The sequence below is a fragment of the Sturnus vulgaris genome, unplaced genomic scaffold, assembly GCF_052056855.1.
Source record: "Sturnus vulgaris isolate bStuVul1 unplaced genomic scaffold, bStuVul1.hap1 Scaffold_384, whole genome shotgun sequence".
Lineage (NCBI taxonomy): Eukaryota > Metazoa > Chordata > Aves > Passeriformes > Sturnidae > Sturnus > Sturnus vulgaris.
The window spans coordinates 402022-411169 of record NW_028276434.1 but is presented as its reverse complement, the minus strand read 5'-3'; positions in this window follow the sequence as shown (position 1 = coordinate 411169).

The window sequence follows — 9148 nt, the reverse complement described above, 5'->3', positions numbered from 1 at the left end:
TTCCTGATTGGAATCACAATTCCTCTACTATGTCACAATTAGAGACTGAGGGCAGAATTGCAGTTTGGAATCACAATTCCATTTGATGTCACAGTTCCAGTCTGAGCTCACAATTCCAGTTTGGAATCAAAATTGCACATCAAGGCTTGAGGTTCCAATTACCGTCTGCAGTCACAATTCTGAATTGGAATCACAATTGCAGCGCAAGTCTTGATACCACATTTCAACTATGGAATGAGAAATGTAATTCAAAGCTCAGGGTCACAATTCCAGTCTGAGGACACAATTCCGGTTTGCAATTACAATAGCAGATCAAGGCTTGAGCTCACAATTCCAGTTTGGAATCACAATTTCATTTCTATATCACAATTCCTTACTGAGCTCACAATACATGTTTGGAATCACAATTCCACTTCTATGTCCCCATTCCAATCTGTGGTCACAATTCCGGTTTGGAATCACAATTCCATGTTATGTCATAATTTCAGTCTGAGCTCACAATTCCAGTTTGGAATCACAATTACATCTCAAGGCTTGAGGTAAAAATTCCAGTCTGAGATCACAATCCGGGTTTGGAATCACAATTGCCGTGCAAGGCTTGAGGTCACAATTCCATTATGGAATCACAATTGCAGTTCAAAGCTCAGGGTCACAATTCCAGTCTGAGGTCACAATTCCAGTTTGGATTTACAATTGCAGATCACATCTTGAGCTCACAATTCCATTTTGGAATCACAAGTTCATTTCTATATCACAATTCCTTGCTGAGCTCACTATACATGTTTGGGATCACAATTCCACTTCTATGTCCCCATTCCAATCTGAGATCACAATTCTGGTTTGGAATCACAATTGCAGTGCAAGGCTAGATATCAAAATTTCGATATGGAATCACAATTGCCGTTCAAAGCTCAGGGTCACAATTCCAGTCTGAGGTCACAATTCTAGTATGGAATTACAATTGCAGATCAAGGCTTGAGCTCACAATTCCAGTTTGGAATCACAATTTCATTTCCATATCACAATTCCTTTCTAAGCTCACAATTCCTGATTGGAATCACAATTCCTCTACTATGTCACAATTAGAGACTGAGGGCAGAATTGCAGTTTGGAATCACAATTCCATTTGATGTCACAATTCCAGTGTGAGCTCACAATTCCAGTTTTGAATCAAAATTGCACATCAAGGCTTGAGATTCCAATTACAGTCTGCGGTCACAATTCCCAACTGGAATCACAATTGCAGTGCAAGGATAGATGTCACATTTCCAGTATGGAATCAGAAATGCAGTTCAAAGCTCAGGGTCACAATTCCAGTCTGAGCTCACAATTCCAGTTTGGAATCACAATTACAGATCAAGGCTTGAGGTCCCAATCAGAGTTTGCGGTCACAATTCCGGTTTGGAATCACAATTGCAGTGCAAGGCTTGAGGTCACAATTCCAGTTTGGAATCACAATTTCATTTCTATATCACAATTCCTTTCTAAACTCACAGTTCCTGATTGGAATCACAATTCCTCTACTATGTCACAATTAGAGACTGAGGGCAGAATTGCAGTTTGGAATCACAATTCTATTTGATGTCACAATTCGAGTCTGAGCTCACAATTCCAGTTTGGAATCAAAATGGCAGATCAAGGCTTGAGGTCCCAATTCCAGTCTGCGGTCACAATTCCGGTTTGGAATCACAATTGCAGTGCAAGGCTAGAGGTCACGATTCCACTATGCAATCACAATTGCCATTCAAAGCTCAGGGTCACAATTCCAGTCTGAGGTCACAATTCCAGTTTGGAATCAAAATTGCAGATCAAGGTTTGAGGTCCCAATTCCAGTCTGTGGTCACAATTCCTGTTTGGAATCACAAATGCAGTGCAAGTTTAGAGGTCACAATTCCACTATGGAATCACAATTGCATTTCAAAGCTCATGGTCACAATTCCAGTCTGAGGTCATAATTCCGGTTTGGAATCACAATTTCATTGGAAGGCTTGAGCTCACCATTCCAGTTTGGAATTACAATTTCATTTCTATATCACAATTCCTTTCTAAGCTCACAATTCCTGATTGGAATCAGAATTCCTCTACTATGCCACAATTAGAGACTGAGGGCAGAATTCCAGTTTGGAACCACAATTTCATTTGATGTCACAATTCCAGTCTGAGCTCACAATTCCAGCTTGGAATCAAAATTGCAGATCAAGGCTTGAGGTCCCAATTCCAGTCTGCTGTCACAATTCCAGTTTGGAATTACAATTGCAGATCAACGCTTGAGCTCACAATTCCAGTTTGGAATCACAAGTTCATTTCTATATCACAATTCCATTCTAAGCTCACAATTCCTGATTGGAATCAGAATTCCTCTACTATGCCACAATTAGAGACTGAGGGCAGAATTGCAGTTTGGAATCACAATTCCATTTGATGTCACAATTCCAGTGTGAGCTCACAATTCCAGCTTGGAATCAAAATTGTACATCAAGGCTTGAGGTCCCAATTCCAGTCTGCGGTGACAATTCCGGTTTGGAATCACAATTGCAGTGCAAGGCTAGAGGTCACAATTCCACTATGGAATCACAATTGCAGTTCAAAGCTCAGGGTCACAATTCCAGTCGGAGGTCACAATTCCTGTCTGCAATTAGAATATCAGATCAAGGCTTGAGCTCACAATTCCAGTTTGGAATCACAATTCCATTTGATGTCACAATTTCAGTCTGAGCTCACAATTCCAGTTTGGAATCAAAATTGCAGATCAAGGCTTGAGGTCCCAATTCCAGTCTGCGGTCACAATTCCGGTTTGGAATCACAATTGCAGTGCACGGCTAGATGTCACAATTCCACTATGGAATCACAATAACTTTTCAAACATCAGGGTCACAATTCCAGTCCAAGGTCAGAATTCCACTTTAGAATTAACATTGCATATAACGGCTTGAGCTGACAATTCCTGTTTGGAATCACTAGTTCATTTCTACATGACAATTCCTTTCTAAGCTTACAATTCCTGATTGGAATCACAATTCCACTACTATGTCACAATTAGAGACTGAGGGCAGAATTCCAGTTTGGAATCAAAATTGCAGATCATGGCTTGGAGGTCCCAATTCCAGTCTGCGGTCACAATTCTGGATTGGAATGAGAATTGCAGTGCAAGGCTAGAGGACACAATTCCACTATGGAATCACAATTGCATTTCAAAGCTCAGGGTCACAATTCCAATCTGAGTTCACAATTCCAGTTTGGAATCAAAATTGCAGATCAAGGCTTGAGGTTCCAATTACCGCCTGTGGTCACAATTCCAGTTTGGAATCACAATTGCAGTGCAAGGCTTGAGGTCACAATTCCACTATGGAATCAGAATTGCCGTTCAAAGCTCAGGGTCACAATTCCAGTCTGAGGTCACAATTCCGGTTTGCAATTACAATAGCAGATCAAGGCTTGAGCTCACAATTCCAGTTTGGAATCACAATTTCATTTCTATATCACAATTCCTTACTGAGCTCACAATACATGTTTGGAATCACAATTCCACTTCTATGGCCCCATTCCAATCTGTGGTCACAATTCCGGTTTGGAATCACAATTACATCTCAAGGCTTGAGGTCAATATTCCAGTCTGAGATCACAATCCCGGTTTGGAATCACAATTGCTGTGCAAGGCTAGAGGTCACAATTCCATTATGGAATCACAATTGCAGTTCAAAGCTCAGGGTCACAATTCCAGTCTGAGGTCACAATTCCAGTTTGGATTTACAATTGCAGATCACATCTTGAGCTCACAATTCCATTTTGGAATCACAAGTTCATTTCTATATCACAATTCCTTGCTGAGCTCACTATACATGTTTGGAATCACAATTCCACTTCTATGTCCCCATTCCAATCTGAGATCACAATTCTGGTTTGGAATCACAATTGCAGAGCAAGGCTAGAGATCAAAATTTCGATATGGAATCACAATTGCCGTTCAAAGCTCAGGGTCACAATTCCAGTGTGAGGTCACAATTCCAGATTGGAAATACAATTGCAGATCAACGCTTGAGCTCACAATTCCAGTTTGGAATCACAATTTCATTTCTATATCACAATTCCTTTCTAAGCACACAATTCCTGATTGGAATCACAATTCCGCTGCTATGTCACAATTAGAGACTGAGGGCAGAATTCCAGTTTGGAATCACAATTCCATTTGATGTCACAATTCCAGTCTCAGCTCACAATTCCCGTTTGGAATCAAAATTGCAGATCAAGGCTTGAGGTCCCAATTCCAGTCTGCGGTCACAATTCTGGTTTGGAATCACAATTGCAGTGCAAGGCTTGCGGTCACAATTCCGATTTGGAATCACAATTTCATTTCTGTATCACAATTCCTTTCTAAGCTCACAATTCCTGATTGGAATCACAATTTCACAACTATGTCACAATTAGAGACTGAGGGCAGAATTCCAGTTTGGAATCAAAATTGCAGATCAAGGCTTGGAGGTCCCAATTCCAGTCTGCGGTCACAATTCCGGATTGGAATGAGAATTGCAGTGCAAGGCTAGAGGTCACAATTCCACTATGGAATCACAATTGCAGTTCAAAGCTCAGGGTCACAATTCCAATCTGAGGTCACAATTCCAGTTTGGAATTACAATTGCAGATCAAGGCTTGAGCTCACAATTCCAGTTTGGGATCACAAATCCATTTTATGTTACAATTCCCGTCTGAGCTCAAAATTCCAGTTTGGAATCAAAATTGCAGATCAAGGCTTGTGGTCCCAATTCCAGTCTGAGCTCAAAATTCCGGATTGGAATCACAACTGCAGTGAAAGGCTAGATGTCACATTTCCACTATGCATTCAGAAATGCAATTCAAATCTAAGGGTCACAATTCCAGTCTGAGGTCACAATTCCAGTTTGGAATTACAATTGCAGATCAACGCTTGAGCTCACAATTCCAGTTTGGAATCACAGTTTCATTTCTATATCACAATTCCTTTCTAAGCTCACAATTCCTGATTGGAATCACAATTCCTCTACTATGTCACAATTAGAGACTGAGGGCAGAATTGCAGTTTGGAATCACAATTCCATTTGATGTCACAATTCCAGTGTGAGCTCACAATTCCAGTTTTGAATCAAAATTGCACATCAAGGCTTGAGATTCCAATTACAGTCTGCGGTCACAATTCCCAACTGGAATCACAATTGCAGTGCAAGGATAGATGTCACATTTCCAGTATGGAATCAGAAATGCAGTTCAAAGCTCAGGGTCACAATTCCAGTCTGAGCTCACAATTCCAGTTTGGAATCACAATTACAGATCAAGGCTTGAGGTCCCAATCAGAGTTTGCGGTCACAATTCCGGTTTGGAATCACAATTGCAGTGCAAGGCTTGAGGTCACAATTCCAGTTTGGAATCACAATTTCATTTCTATATCACAATTCCTTTCTAAACTCACAGTTCCTGATTGGAATCACAATTCCTCTACTATGTCACAATTAGAGACTGAGGGCAGAATTCCAGTTTGGAATCACAATTCTATTTGATGTCACAATTCCAGTCTGAGCTCACAATTCCAGTTTGGAATCAAAATTGCAGATCAAGGCTTGAGGTCCCAATTCCAGTCTGCGGTCACAATTCCGGTTTGGAATCACAAGTGCATTGCACGGCTAGAGGTCACAATTCCACTATGCAATCACAATTGCCATTCAAAGCTCAGGGTCACAATTCCAGTCTGAGGTCACAATTCCAGTTTGGAATCAAAATTGCAGATCAAGGTTTGAGGTCCCAATTCCAGTCTGTGGTCACAATTCCTGTTTGGAATCACAAATGCAGTGCAAGTTTAGAGGTCACAATTCCACTATGGAATCACAATTGCATTTCAAAGCTCATGGTCACAATTCCAGTCTGAGGTCATAATTCCGGTTTGGAATCACAATTTCATTGGAAGGCTTGAGCTCACCATTCCAGTTTGGAAATACAATTTCATTTCTATATCACAATTCCTTTCTAAGCTCACAATTCCTGATTGGAATCAGAATTCCTCTACTATGCCACAATTAGAGACTGAGGGCAGAATTCCAGTTTGGAACCACAATTTCATTTGATGTCACAATTCCAGTCTGAGCTCACAATTCCAGCTTGGAATCAAAATGGCAGATCAAGGCTTGAGGTCCCAATTCCAGTCTGCTGTCACAATTCCAGTTTGGAATTACAATTGCAGATCAACGCTTGAGCTCACAATTCCAGTTTGGAATCACAAGTTCATTTCTATATCACAATTCCATTCTAAGCTCACAATTCCTGATTGGAATCAGAATTCCTCTACTATGCCACAATTAGAGACTGAGGGCAGAATTCCAGTTTGGAATCACAATTCCATTTGATGTCACAATTCCAGTGTGAGCTCACAATTCCAGCTTGGAATCAAAATTGTACATCAAGGCTTGAGGTCCCAATTCCAGTCTGCGGTGACAATTCCGGTTTGGAATCACAATTGCAGTGCAAGGCTTGAGGTCACAATTCCACTATGGAATCACAATTGCAGTTCAAAGCTCAGGGTCACAATTCCAGTCGGAGGTCACAATTCCTGTCTGCAACTAGAATATCAGATCAAGGCTTGAGCTCACAATTCCAGTTTGGAATCACAATTCCATTTGATGTCACAATTTCAGTCTGAGCTCACAATTCCAGTTTGGAATCAAAATTGCAGATCAAGGCTTGAGGTCCCAATTCCAGTCTGCAGTCACAATTCTGGTTTGGAATCACAATTGCAGTGCACGGCTAGATGTCACAATTCCACTATGGAATCACAATAACTTTTCAAACATCAGGGTCACAATTCCAGTCCAAGGTCAGAATTCCACTTTAGAATTAACATTGCATATAACGGCTTGAGCTGACAATTCCTGTTTGGAATCACTAGTTCATTTCTACATGACAATTCCATTCTAAGCTTACAATTCCTGATTGGAATCACAATTCCACTACTATGTCACAATTAGAGACTGAGGGCAGAATTCCAGTTTGGAATCAAAATTGCAGATCATGGCTTGGAGGTCCCAATTCCAGTCTGCGGTCACAATTCTGGATTGGAATGAGAAATGCAGTGCAAGGCTAGAGGGCACAATTCCACTATGGAATCACAATTGCATTTCAAAGCTCAGGGTCACAATTCCAGTCTGAGTTCACAATTCCAGTTTGGAATCAAAATTGCAGATCCAAGGCTTGAGGTCCCAATTCAAGTCTGTGGTCACAATTCCAGTTTGGAATCACAATTGCAGTGCAAGGCTTGAGGTCAGAATTCCACTATGGAATCAGAATTGCCGTTCAAAGCTCAGGGTCACAATTCCAGTCTGAGGTCACAATTCCAGTTTGCAATTAAAATAGCAGATCAAGGCTTGAGCTCACAATTCCAGTTTGGAATCACAATTTCATTTCTATATCACAATTCCTTACTGAGCTCACAATACATGTTTGGAATCACAATTCCACTTCTATGGCCCCATTCCAATCTGTGGTCACAATTCCGGTTTGGAATCACAATTGCAGAGCAAGGCTAGAGATCAAAATTCCAGTCTGAGATCCCAATCCTGGTTTGGAATCACAATTGCCGTGCAAGCCTTGAGGTCACAATTCCAGTTTGGAATTACAATTGCAGATCAAGGCTTGAGCTCACAATTCCAGTTTGGGATCACAAATCCATTTGATGTCACAATTCCCGTCTGAGCTCAAAATTCCAGTTTGGAATCAAAATTGCAGATCAAGGCTTGTGGTCCCAATTCCAGTCTGAGCTCAAAATTCCGGTTTGGAATCACAACTGCAGTGAAAGGCTAGATGTCACATTTCCACTATGCATTCAGAAATGCAATTCAAAGCTAAGGGTCACAATTCCAGTCTGAGGTCACAATTCCAGTTTGGAATTACAATTGCAGATCAAGGCTTGAGGTAAAAATTCCAGTCTGAGATCACAATCCCGGTTTGGAATCACAATTGCCGTGCAAGGCTTGAGGTCACAATTCCATTATGGAATCACAATTGCAGTTCAAAGCTCAGGGTCACAATTCCAGTCTGAGGTCACAATTCCAGTTTGGATTTACAATTGCAGATCACATCTTGAGCTCACAATTCCATTTTGGAATCACAAGTTCATTTCTATATCACAATTCCTTGCTGAGCTCACTATACATGTTTGGAATCACAATTCCACTTCTATGTCCCCATTCCAATCTGAGATCACAATTCTGGTTTGGAATCACAATTGCAGTGCAAGGCTAGATATCAAAATTTCGATATGGAATCACAATTGCAGTTCAAAGCTCAGGGTCACAATTCCAGTCTGAGGTCACAATTCTAGTATGGAATTACAATTGCAGATCAAGGCTTGAGCTCACCATTCCAGTTTGGAATCACAATTGCAGTTCAAGTCTCGAGATCACAATTCCAGTTTGAGGCCCCAATTCCTGTTTGAAATCCAATTGTAGTCCAAGGCTCGAGGTCACAAATCCAGTCTGAGGTCACAATTCTTGTTTGGAATCAAAATTGCAGTTCAAGGCTCAAGATCACAATTGCAGTCTGAGCCCCCAATTCCGTTTTGTAATCAAAATTGCAGTTCAAGGCTCAAGATCACAATTCCAGTCTGAGGCCACAATTCCCGTTTGGAATCACAATGGCAGTTCAAGGCCCGAGATCACAATTCCAGTCTAAGCCCCCAATTCCGGTTTGATTTCAGAGCTGCAGCTTAAGGTTCAGGGTCACAATTCCAGTCTGAGGTCCCGATATCGGTTTGGTTCCACAACTGCAGCTCAAATCTCTAGGTCACAAATTCAGTGTGTGGTCACTAATCCCGTTTGGAATCACATTTACAATTCAAGGGTCGAGATCACAATTCCAGTCTGAGGCCTCAATTCCCGTTTGGAATCACAACTGAAGCTCAAGGCTCGGAGTCACAGTTCTAGTCTGAGGCCACAATTCCCGTTTGGAATTACAACTGCTATTCAAGCCTCGAGGTCACAATTCCGGTTTGGAATCACAATTGCAGTTCAAGGCTTGATTTCACAATTCCGGTTTGGAATCACAATTGCATTTCAAGGCTGGAGAACACAATTCCAGTTTCAAATCACATTTGCATTTTAAGTCATGAGGCCACAATTCCAGTATGAGGACA